This window comes from Lissotriton helveticus, chromosome 2_1 (genome assembly GCF_964261635.1).
Source record: "Lissotriton helveticus chromosome 2_1, aLisHel1.1, whole genome shotgun sequence".
NCBI lineage: Eukaryota > Metazoa > Chordata > Amphibia > Caudata > Salamandridae > Lissotriton > Lissotriton helveticus.
In genome coordinates, this window is record NC_136059.1 from 1589803924 (window position 1) to 1589817526 (window position 13603).

The following is a 13603-nucleotide window of genomic DNA, read 5'->3' on the forward strand; positions in this document are numbered from 1 at the left end:
TGACGGCTCGCAGCGAGGGACAAAAGTCAGCACTGCCTATCTTATCACTGTGCGCAAAGACTAGACAGAATATTTCTATTCTACGTTGTTTGCAGGCAGTGAATACCTCATGAACCAATAACAAAGAATAACCAATAGCAAGGAACAACCAATAATAAATAAAATAAAATAAAATCAGTGGGGAGAGTAAGTAGGGCGCAAAAGTCTGCGTCCTCTACCCTTTCACTATCCGTAAAGAGGAATCTGTTATTTCCTGTTTGCAGACAGAGAATCTCCAGAAGACAATCCGTGAACAGTAGTTCGGGGTCAAAGAACCCAGTTAATCAGTGTGGGAGAGGGAATCTCCTGAAAACCGTTAATAAATAATAGAATCAGTGGGGGAGAAAAATAGGCACGACGGCTGCGTTACCTATCCTTCACTGTTTGCAAAAGGGAAAGAGCCTACTGTTTCTCCGTGTGCTGTGGTAAATAAATAATTAAATACCGGATCTATTTTTCAGGATATATAATAACAGATAGCTCAATAAATAAGAGTCAAGATTCGAGGTAGCTGGAGTTTGCAGGTTTTAATACAGCATAAAGGACAGCAACGGGACAACCTGCACGGGAATAGGATGGCAGCTGCCGGGGGGGCAGGATCGGGACAACAGCTAGCTTTAATAACAGTGTACAACATATATATACTAAAACAATTGCATTACATTCAGTGTAGTAGGCGTAGCAGTGGGTGGAGTTTGTAGCAGTCGCGAAAGATAAGGCATAAAGTGGGTGTAACAAGAGGCGTGTACATAGACATGTGATGTAAACGTAACAGAATATGTCATAAATGGGGCGGAAACATGGAGGGGGCTACCTAAGGAGCCGGGACCTCTGACCTAGTGGTGCGCGCAAGCTAGAAATGACGTGTTACTAGGAAGAACTGGGGGCTATGGCTTCTGCGCTAGAAGAGGAGACGAAAGTCTGGAGAGTCAGAGCGACATGTACCTAAACACTATCTAGTATCTGATGTTTAGAGAACATGTTGATAGAATCCAAAAGTTATCAGGGCAAAGGCTAACAGAATCTAAGACTGGTGCATGCATTATTCTACATGTAGTGCGTGTTGAGGAATATTAAATGACCATTAATACAGTATTTCTCTTACATGGAGACGTAAAGGCTAGACTATGACTGAAACTATTGATGCGATTCAGTAGCTTAGGAATGCAGGGAAGGAGAGCTGGACTGATAACTAGAATCATAACATACTCTTGGCAGACTAGCAGGCAGAGCCAGACCGAGCCGGGCACTGTGAGGCAGGAAGTAAGCGAAGGGTCAGGGATACAGGTGGGGGTTGTATCGCTCCTCAGCGAGGGTTCAGGAGACAGGAGCTGAATCTGGTGTCCGGGCCCTTTTGAGGCCTAGAAACGGGGACTTTTACTGAATTAACGTGCACACTGTGAAACGTGGCCACATAACTTTACATAGGCTTAATACTCGTAGCTTTCACGAGAACTGGAAACTGGCATACTAGAGTTGGACACAACTAGAATTGCGTCTTTAATCGATCATAAGGGAATACATATGCATATTAATCATGCACATATAACATAAGATGGGGAACACGTAGGGACACAAAACATGGCAAAATTTACTTTTCCACATTCCCTCCTTGTCACTACGTTTCCATCAGGAAACATCAATATTCATGATAGCATCTATCATTTCATACAGTATCATTTGCTCGTCTCGAATTGTCTTGGAACGGGACTTAGGACTAGGACTGGGAATACAGGATGTAGCACAAATGCCGCAAATCGCAGGGCCACATTGTAAACAGAGGCAGCAACTGAAAATGATCATTACTGCTATACCTAGGAATGACAATACTTTCCATCCCCAGGCAGAAATTATACTCCAGAGCCAACCGGACCATGTCCAGGTGCCTGGATTCTGGTGTAACTGATGGGCAATTTTATGAAGTCTGGTTATAGCTGAATAAACAGACGGCGCGTTATTAGGAATGAAAATGCAGCAACTAGATCCGATGACTCTACATGCTCCTCCTCTATCGGCCAGTATGACGTCAAGAACGAGACGATTTTGGAGCACGACAAATCTCATAGCAGATTGCTCTTCGGTTAAGTTACCTAGAGCAGAAGTAGTCTCATTCACTACTGCTTCAAGAGTTCTGGTTAACCTACGGATTAGCTTACTATTCTGGACAGGGCCTATAAAGAAGAAGAATCCTTTATTGAAGTCTTGATACTGTTCTAGAGCAGTTTCAGTTTGATCGACAATCGGGGACTCAATCTCCCTTCTATGTCTAATGTGTACTAGATGTGTGTTTCTATGATAATCGGATGGGGCTAGAAAAACTGGTGGCAGTAGGAAGGCAATGTAACATGTTCCATCCCAATCGAGGGGCAGACGAACATATGCGGTCTGACCACAAACAAAATAAGAATGACGTGAGGCTTTAAAAATAGATTTCCCACTGTCACTATACTTGACAATAGTAGTACAATCACTATGTCCTACATGTGCGGAACCATTCTTTCGGACACATAATTCGCCTTTGACTGGTAGTACTGAAATAGCAGGTAAATCTGGAGTAGTATCAGACTGAACATTCAGGACCATAAAATTCGATGAATAATTACCTAAGTTATAAACTTCATTTTCTAGATCTAACCCTGTTCTATGGGTGAGACCTTGCTTGTCTGGAAAACATGTACTATTCAGGAGGGACATATCAGTTGAGGATGACGTTAACGTGGACCATGCTCCACACGAACCATTATGTGAAAACGGATAAGGAAAGAGTGGCAGAACTCCCTTCGGTGTCTGGAAAGGGGGGAGTCGACCACACACCCAACAATTAGTAGCATTGCTGGTCTGGTGTGAATAGTGTAACATACGGATAAACGTATTGTTTCGCATAGCAAGACGATAGGATAGCTCGTGAGGAGGCAGATCACTAAAGGTGTGCTCTACTGTAGCATTAGAAAACTTATTTACATGAGAAATTGGAAAACATAAATGCAATGCATAACTTGTGCAGGTAACCATCAAACTCAAAAATAGAAGAAAACATAGAATAACGATACATCTGATAGAGTTTTGACTAACTCTCTCACTATGGGGGTCTATCTCATACATGTCAGAAACCTGTCTAACCGTTTCACCCGAGGGGGACTTAGACAATTAAACTGGCTGACTTATTTTACTAGACCGGAGCTTCTTTTTATACTCCTGCTGCGGAGTTTCCTCTAACAGGGGAGGCTTGGAATCAAAGTTTGTAGCGGGACAGTCCTTGAGAATAGGGCAGTTTTTAAAGTTCTGGCAGTCCTTAAAAATGGAACAGTCCAATGTTTTTATGCGACATCCATGAAATTTCTTGACGTGAGACAGGTGCACCCACCCCTTGCGGCCTTCCAGCTTCACGGCCGTGCGGGTGGTCAGAAGGACAAGTTGAGGCTGTTTCCAGCGGGGCTCCAGCGGACTTGAACGATCAAAATTCCGGACAAGCACTAGACTTCCTGGAACGATTTCATGCGGTTTCACCTCGGTATTGTCTGGAAATGCGGCAGCAACCTGTGAACGACAAGAGTATAGGGCAGACATCAAGGAAGCTAGGTAATCTGTCAGCATATTACTGGAAACATCGGTAATACTTCGGGGTCTAGGTGTACCCCACATGTTCGGGGGGCGGCCGAATACGACCTCATAAGGGGACAGACCTGATCTGGAATGTGCGACCATGCGCATATAAAATAGGGCGACTGGCAGAGCTACTAGCCAGTCTACACCTTTCTCTTGACAAACTTTGGCGATGCGGATTTTTAGGGTCTGATTATGTCTCTCTACGAGACCTGCTGCTTCAGGATGGCGCACACAATGAAACTTCCACTGGTACCCTAACAGAAGGGAAACGTGCTTCATTAACTCTGATGAGAATGGCTGGCCGTTGTCTGAATACACGACCCTAGGGAGTCCATAACGAGGGAAAAATTCACGAACCAGCTGCTTGGCAGTGGTCGCGGCTGTGTAATCTGGGACTGGATATGCCTCTGTCCATCTGGACAAAGCGCATACAACTACAAGGACATACTTGAAACCTCGACATCGCTCCATCTGAATATAATCCATCTGGAGGACCTCAAAAGGGTGGTCAGGAGGCTGGAATCCCCCTTGTTCCACCGGGACGCTTTTACCTGGATTGAACTGACAACATATCATACAGGTACGGACTTTCTGCTTGGCTGCAGCTCGTAAATGCTTGTTGAACCAAATGTTCTGGATACTGTCTAACATGGCTTTTTCTCCTAAATGTGCAGGACTATGTGCGGTATTAATAATGACTTGAACCATTGAGTCGGGGAGAAACCATGTGGCTTTTCCCTTCGTCAACCATCCCTGATCTGTCTGGACCCCTCCTTGTTCGGACCATTTCTTGATTTCTTCGGGAGTAGCATGTAACTGGATATCTATGACATCTTGAGTGGGGTCCTTAACTGTCATACATGTAGTCGGATCTGGAGTGTGTGTCTGTGTCATGTTAACTGGAATGTCTGGAGTCTGGGCTGTAAGCTTGGCTGTTTGATCTGCTAGATCATTACCTTGAGAAATAATGTCAGTGACTTTCGTATGTGCTTTGCACTTCATGATAGCGATAGCTGTCGGTAAATGTATTGCATCTAACAGAGCTTGAATGAGGAGACCATGCTGAATCTTGGTTCCATGAGAAGTCATGAAACCTCTTTCTTGCCAGAGCACTCCAAAGTCGTGTACGACTCCGACTGCATAACGTGAATCTGTGTAAATGTTAACTTTCAGGTTCTTGGCACGTATGCAGGCTTGGGTCAGAGCAACTAGCTCTGCTGCTTGAGCGGACAGGGTGTCAATACGGTGTGTCTCTATAACTTCAGTTTCAGTAGTCACTGCATACGCGGCTACTAGTTCTCCTGTACTAGTTCTCATACATGAACCATCCACATAAAGTGTCAGGTCGGGATTAGGTAATGGAATATATGTCAGGTCTTGTCTTGGCTTTGTCATGGTGTTAATAACTTCCACACAGTCATGTGTGGCCGGATTTGAAGTAACTGACGGTAACAGTGTAGCAGGATTCAGAATGTTGCAGCGTCTGATTTCTATGTGTGGTTGGAACAGTGTCAATTCATAACCTGTTAAACGTGCAATTGTCAAGTGCTGAGTCTGTGTTCGGTTTAAAAGAACTTCCACGGAGTGTGGAACTTGTACTGTCAGGGAATGTCCTAACACTATGGAATCACTTTGTCTGATAGCTAGTGCTGTGGCTGCAACTGACTTGAGGCACGCAGGCAGAGCCTGGGCTACTGGATCTAATGTGCTCGAAAAATAAGCACAAGGCTTGTATTGTCCTGCTTGATCTTGTGTGAGAACAGATAATGCTGTACCTTCACGTTCTGTGACAAAAAGTGTAAAAGGCTTACTGTAGTTCGGTGTAGCTAGAACAGGTGCTTGACATAGGGCTTTCTTTAATTCATTAAAAGCAAGTGTATGTTCAGATGTCCAAGGGAGGACAGTCGATACGGCTGCCTCCTGTGTCGTTAACTGTATCAGTGGCTTGGCTAGAAATGCATACTGAGGAATCCATTGTCTGCAATAAGAAGTGAGGCCGATAAAAGCTCGTACCTCTTTCTGGGTCTTGGGCTGAGGAAGACTCGCTATTAACTGGATACGGTCAGGTGTCAACTGCCTACCCCTCTTGGACAGTAAGTGGCCTAAATAGATCACTTGCTGGACACAGAATTGAAGCTTCGAAGGGGACACCTTGTGCCCCATCTCGGCTAGAAAATACAAAACTGTAAGTGACGCTCGCTCGCAGTCACGTTCAGAACGGGCTGTGATCAGTAGATCATCGACATACTGGAGCAGGGCAGTGTCAGTTGGCATGTGAATATTGTCTAGTTGTCTCTTGAGTGCTTGACTGTAAATACTAGGACTTTCTGTGAAACCTTGAGGAGCTCGTGTGAATTTATAGCTCCTTCCATTTAAACAGAATCCGAAAAGGTACTGGCTATCTGGATGAATCGGAACACTGAAAAATGCGTTCTTGAGGTCTATGACAGTGAAAAACGTAGCTTCAGAATCAATGGCTGTCAATAGGGAAGAAATATCTGGAACAACTGGGTACTGGGGTATGATACATTTATTAAGTTCTCGAAGGTCAATCACTAATCGATATACTGGAGGTGCATTTGGATCAGTACGTTTCATGACTGGAATGATAGGAGAATTACATACATTGGAGTCAGTTTCTACAACCACTCCTTGAGCAATGAGCTCGTCAATAATTTTGGATAAGGCTGCTACAGCCTCAGGTGGCAATCTGTACTGTCTGATTCGTGGTAACACTACACCTGGTTTGAGAGTCACACGATGGGGTGTGATTTGCATAAAACCAACATCAGTTGGACCTTGCGCCCATAAATGCTGCGGAACATTCAGTAATCTTGGATCAAAATCACGTAATACATAGTGACCCTTAAAGTCACGTAAAAACAAACGTATTCCTTCTGGGGAGCAGCAAATAACTGCACCTAATTCTTTTAATGTCTTAATGCCTAACAAATTTTCTGGTACTGTGCAATTTTTTAGAATTTTCTGTTGTAGAGCTACTAATTGCTCTCTCGACAATGACCACTCTTTCAGTCCAACCAATTTATGAAAACATAGTTTTTTATTTTTTATTTATTCCGAACTGTCTTTCAAATTTTTCTAGTTCATATATTTTGCAGTAATTTGTTCTGCGGTGTTTTTAGAGTACGTATATACTATTTATCCATATACATAACACAGCGGAGGAACAGGGAAGTACACGCAGGAAATGATGAATCAATGGGTTATGCAACAATTAGACAATTGACACAAAACATAGACACTGGACAACATTGAACAATCATAGATATCTAAAGGAGGTTGGGGCGATGGGAGTTGGTGGCATTTCTCTCAAACTGTTTGTCATAGAAAAACAGATTTTCGATTAGTTATATGTAGTATATACGTACTCTAAAAACACCGCACTGCACAGTACTGGCAAATTGTCTTGTTTATTTCTTGAATTGGCGCAGCCTTACTGTGCTACACGCCAGACCCGGTTTGTTACATTATTAACAAATTTTCTGGACATGATTTCGTAAGTAACAGGTCAGTAGTTCGGGACAATGGACCTACTTCTAGAGTAACTGGTTTGGAAATCTCGTTAACTATTGGCTTTCCTGAAAATCCAAGGGAAACATTTCTAGAGCCTGAGAGCGGAGCCCCTGGAACCTCGTCATGACTGATAGTAGTCCTACTTGCCCCTGTATCAATCAGAAACTTTCTGTCTTTCCCTAATACTTGACTGTGAACATAGGGACCCTCTTGATCTACAGGTATCTCGATGAGAGGCAAGCCTACCTCCCTCTCTAGGCTGTTTCATGAGTACGCCTGGTACTCTGGATACTCGGACTGTGCATACTGGTACATCTGCTGTGTAACATGCTGTGTTGCAGCTATAGGCTGCGGTGCTGTAACTGTCTGTTGTGCATTCTGTGGTAACTGGGAAGTCTGTGAAACTTGTTCTTGTCTAGGCGGACGTGGTCTTTCTTTAGTCTTACCAGTGGCTATGTTGTGTTTCAGAACTGCACACTCGTTTATAAAATGACCTGGCTGTTTACAATAATTGCAGGTCCCTTTAACAGGAACTGCAGGATGACTGGCTTGATTCGTACCCCTCTTATGACTGTCTTGAGGAACAGATTGTGCAACTAATACTTTCATTTTCGTGTCTTTCATACGTTTCCTTTCATGATCTTGCTCTTCTCTGATTCTATTCTGGTGGTACTGGAGCATCTGTAACATTTGGGACGGAGTATTAGCTTGCCAGGTACTTTCGACTTTCAAAACTCGATTTTTAACTTGTGGGCTTGAATTCTCGACTAGTTTAGTAACAAAAAGATGAGGGTATGACTCACTACTCGTCTTCAAACCACTGTTAATACTAAAACATTTCTCAAACCTAGAATAAAAATCACTAGTATCTTCGTCTGGTTTCTGTTTACAGGCTGAGATTGCATCCCAGTCTTCCTTTTTCGTGGCTAGTAATCTTGGCAAAACTTGTATTAACAGTTCGGGCAATTCTTTACATTTATCTCCTTGACCGGTACCTGGTACACGTGTATTTTCTTCAGCTTCTAGAACTGCCCAATCAATCTTTTTCTCTCCCACCTCCCATTCTTTTTCTTTGAGTTTTTCATATATGCCCGCGGGCAACAGGACCTTTAACATTTTAATTATATCTGGATACGTGTATTCTCCCATACGGAGCATGTCTTTTAATTCTCGATGGAACCCTGCTGGATCTTTGTCGTGACAGGGAATTAACTTTTTCATCTCTAAGAGTTCCATCTTCGTAATCGGGGTGTAAACAAATACTCGTTGCATCTCACCACCCTGTGTCCTAACTGGGTGTACTTCTCGTAACGGATGCTGTCTGTCTATGTAAAACGGTTTACTTTCTGGGGGTGAGACGTGAACAAAGTGCGGGTTCAGAAACGTTCGGTATTTGTGGCGTTGTTCTAGAATGATACTAATTAAATCGGTACCTAGACCTTTCCATCTATGCTGGAGTAACTCGTTCAGAACATCATGTAACGGACCTGGATCAGAATGTTGACCCTCATACAGTGTAATGAGGTGCTGGATCATGTACATACCCACCAGTCGCTGCTCGGCTGGGGGCAGTTTCAGAAACATTTGTGCCACTATTTCGTCTGGAAAAGTGGTAGAATCAGTAGCCCATCGGACTGCTGATCGGGCTAGTTCTTGTTCCTGCATAGTACTAAGTTCACTATAACCGATTCGTGATTTCAGAATGTGATCGGTAGCTTGAAATACTTGCTCTAAAGAACCTTGTTCTGGTGCTGGAAGAGGAACAGTTTTCTTGTAGTCTAGACGTGAATGTCGGTCGGAAAGTCTAGTTCTACCTACATACGCTATTCTGGAAGTATTCTCGTCGTCTACCTCTTCAGTAGAAGAGTCGTTTTCCTTCTCGCTTACTTGTGCTGTTTTGCGTTTCTCGTGTAACCTTATTATTTCCTTACGAATTTTCTTGTACATACTCTCTATACAACTGAGTGTCCTATGTCTTCCCTCGGCTATATTATCACTCCACCTTGTCAGGACTTTCATTTCAGTCGGATCTTTAGTCGGATAATCTTGTTCCCTTATTAAACAATTAATTAGAAACTTTAATAGCATGAGCTGAATCTCAGCTTTCCTTAGAGACATGACTTCACCAATACTTTCTGGGTCTGTTCCTGTACGAATGAAACGATATATTCTGTCTAGATCTTCTTTCATATTCGGTAGGGTGTCCAAATACTCGGTCACCCGTCTTACACGCAATGAATATATAACCATACTATCATCACCTGGGACTGGATCATAACGGCATTCGGTGAGAGCTCGTCTGATATCTGCAACGGACTGATGTTTGGGCGTGCGCTGTAACGCACGTTCATGTAACTCGACTGACGTTATACGTTTGTGTGGCGGCGGGGTACCCGGGGGTCCTCCTCCCGCGGCCCCTAAACTGGAATCGTCGACTGATACTCTTCGTGCTGGCAGAGTGATCAGTGTAGCGGGTACTTGTAATGTAGGCTGGACCGGGGGTACCGTAACAGGTGCTGTAACAGGTGCCCCGGTGACTGGAGGAGCAGGATTTACATTATTTACAGGAGCTGGCGGAACAGGATTAGCATATTCTGGGACAGTGTCGTCCAAATAGGACGAGAGAAAAATATCAGCTGCGGTCGGTTTGTGACGTAGCTTGGTCGGAACTAATGGTGGCGGAAAATTACTGGATGCCTCCGGGGTTGCTTTTGGCAAGCCCTCGGCAAGAAGAGGGTACATACCCTTAATAAGGGCATTCCTCTGTCTGTCTGACTGTTCGGTTTTAACTCGTTCACCTATTTCGATTAATTCCCTTTCTTGGGCTCTTTCTGAGGATTCTCTACTTAATTCTGACTTTCTGATTTCTTTTTCGGTTCTTTTATGAGATTCTTTGCGCCATAACTCGATGGCATCTTTCTGTGACTGTCTGGCTTTCTTTTTCCATAATGCTTCCTCTACTAGCATGATGCACTCGGCATCCCATGTGCCTGATACAGGCCATCTATATTTCTCTTCTAATTCCTTAGTGTACTCGACCCATAAGTCTAGATATAATATGGCACTTATGCCATGCTTATGATACATAAAATCTGGGATCTGGACACAATACAATACACAATGAACACAATAATGACTTGAGACTGATCACTCATACCACGACATTGAAAACACATTGAAATGACGTTTTAAAATAACAGTTCGGACAGAAACATTACCTGAAATACTGAGAACAGAAACACATGAATTTCTCGAGAACAGAACTTACTAGAATTACTAGATGCACTGCTGAAACAATACGAAACATACCGGTCTCATAAAGAGACACGTCAGGACCCGCATCCACCTAGGTGGACACTTCGTGTTGGATTTGCGTACCCAAACCCACGGACCAGAGACAAATTAATTGACCCTGTCTAGATACTACCCCAGCAACGGTACTCACCGGGCAGCAAGAACGGAAGGCCTCGGACTGGACTGGACTGCTACGACGACGGACTACGAACTTCGGACTTCAGTTACGGGTGGGCCTCCGGATACCTCGGACCTTGGCCTCTCGGCTTGGGCTCTGGTCGGGACTCGCCGCGTTCCTCCACCGCCTCGTCTGGATGCTGGACCGCAACCTCCGTCTCCTCCGTGGGCCTGAGGGATACTTGAAGCAGAAATATCTGCACGTGCACGGTATGGTTCCGTCACGGCTGCAGAGGGTCAGGGGGCTTGCGTGGCTTCTCCGGCGCGTGGGGAAAGGGCAAGTCCCTATTCGGGCGCCATTATGTGGTAAATAAATAATTAAATACCGGATCTATTTTTCAGGATATATAATAACAGATAGCTCAATAAATAAGAGTCAAGATTTGAGGTAGCTGGAGTTTGCAGGTTTTAATACAGCATAAAGGACAGCAACGGGACAACCTGCACGGGAATAGGATGGCAGCTGCCGGGGGGGCAGGATCGGGACAACAGCTAGCTTTAATAACAGTGTACAACATATATATACTAACATATATATACTAAAACAATTGCATTACATTCAGTGTAGTAGGCGTAGCAGTGGGTGGAGTTTGTAGCAGTCGCGAAAGATAAGGCATAAAGTGGGTGTAACAAGAGGCGTGTACATAGACATGTGATGTAAACGTAACAGAATATGTCATAAATGGGGCGGAAACATGGAGGGGGCTACCTAAGGAGCCGGGACCTCTGACCTAGTGGTGCGCGCAAGCTAGAAATGACGTGTTACTAGGAAGAACTGGGGGCTATGGCTTCTGCGCTAGAAGAGGAGACGAAAGTCTGGAGAGTCAGAGCGACATGTACCTAAACACTATCTAGTATCTGATGTTTAGAGAACATGTTGATAGAATCCAAAAGTTATCAGGGCAAAGGCTAACAGACTCTAAGACTGGTGCATGCATTATTCTACATGTAGTGCGTGTTGAGGAATATTAAATGACCATTAATACAGTATTTCTCTTACATGGAGACGTAAAGGCTAGACTATGACTGAAACTATTGATGCGATTCAGTAGCTTAGGAATGCAGGGAAGGAGAGCTGGACTGATAACTAGAATCATAACTTACTCTTGGCAGACTAGCAGGCAGAGCCAGACCGAGCCGGGCACTGTGAGGCAGGAAGTAAGCGAAGGGTCAGGGATACAGGTGGGGGTTGTATCGCTCCTCAGCGAGGGTTCAGGAGAAAGGAGCTGAATCTGGTGTCCGGGCCCTTTTGAGGCCTAGAAACGGGGACTTTTACTGAATTAACGTGCACACTGTGAAACGTGGCCACATAACTTTACATAGGCTTAATACTCGTAGCTTTCACGAGAACTGGAAACTGGCATACTAGAGTTGGACACAACTAGAATTGCGTCTTTAATCGATCATAAGGGAATACATATGCATATTAATCATGCACATATAACATAAGATGGGGAACACGTAGGGACACAAAACATGGCAAAATTTACTTTTCCACAGTGCAGACAGTGAATCTCCAAATAAGTCAATAAAGAGTAATACTAGTATTTTCTAAACAATTCAAATAATTATTTCGTCATTCGTCGTGTTTACACGACCTTACCCGGACCGTATGGACAGTTTCTTGTCTTCCGAATCCAGCGCCCGATCGTCCTCTTTTTCTCGTATTCCTCACAGCACTCCTAATGGTTCCCAGTCAGGACCGTAGATCACTCGAGAGAGGTCTGTTCGGAACTAGTGAAGTTCGGATGATCGGCTGCCAGACGAGGGTCTATTGGGCAAGAGCTCTCCCGATCGTTGCAGTCGTTCACTCTGTCGTCAGGACCTCTCCCCCTGGATCCACGAGTCGCTGATGGGCCCCACGCTTGGGACGCCAATTGTAAAACCTAGGGTCGGGGACAATCGATATTTGCCCGGCGGTATTGCCTCTGTAACCCACGAATTATTAATCAATGAAGAGGCAGGCGCTGGAGACTGGAAAGCAGGAAACAAGGTTTATTCTCTCCGGAGGAGAACATAACAAAACAGACAGCAGGTATCGTCATGAGGTGCTCTAACTTCATCTCTGAGGCCTGGCCCCTTATATACAGGTTTTGTGGCTTTAATTACAGTTTACATATTCATGGCGATGCTTTGATGTACGGAAAGACATTCCCGGGATCTCCCCCTCGGGCCCGTTCCCACACACATTTACAGTAGAAGTCCCCACCCCGGTCACAACAGGTGATGGTTATCGCGCAGCTGGATATTCCGCCGATTCATGGAATGTGGGAGGTTCGATTGGATCTCGAGGGGTGGGGGGCTTTGATCAACTCGGGGGTCCTTTGATGAGGGAAGCTTCCTACTGTACGGAGAGGGGCGAGGAATAGTATCGGCAGAGCTAGGTGTTGGCCTGGGAGCAAGGAAGACAAACGGGCACAGGAAAGAGGGGGGGTTTTTGTATCAAAGGGCCGGGGACTATGAAAAGAATGAAGGGAGGGGTCGCGCTGGGAACAGGATGGGGCTTTGAGGCAGAGCTGCGCTGAAGAGGGGTTTTATGACTCAAAGCATGTGCGAGCGAGGGGGGGTTGGTCAGCGTGCAGGCTTGGTGAGGGCGAAGGGCTATGTCGGAGGCCAGTGGCATGCAAAAGGGATGGTCCTGATCGAGGCACCTAAAATGGCGGGCGCGCACGACAAAAAGTGTGGTATCAGGGAAAAAGGCAAGATGGCGCAGATAATGTTTACCAAACCGTACTAATTTTCCACAATAATAGTACTTATATACTTAAATTCAACAGATTTGCCTTGCAAATTTCTGTTTAATGAGTGTACTGTATTATTCTTTAACTCGTCAGGAGCTTCAGAAATTCCCTTCAAAGATAATGCATTTGTTAATTCGATGACAAGAGACAGCTATAGTGGGGCATGGAAACTGGTAAACTCACAAGTTTTATTCTGAGTACATTATATATTT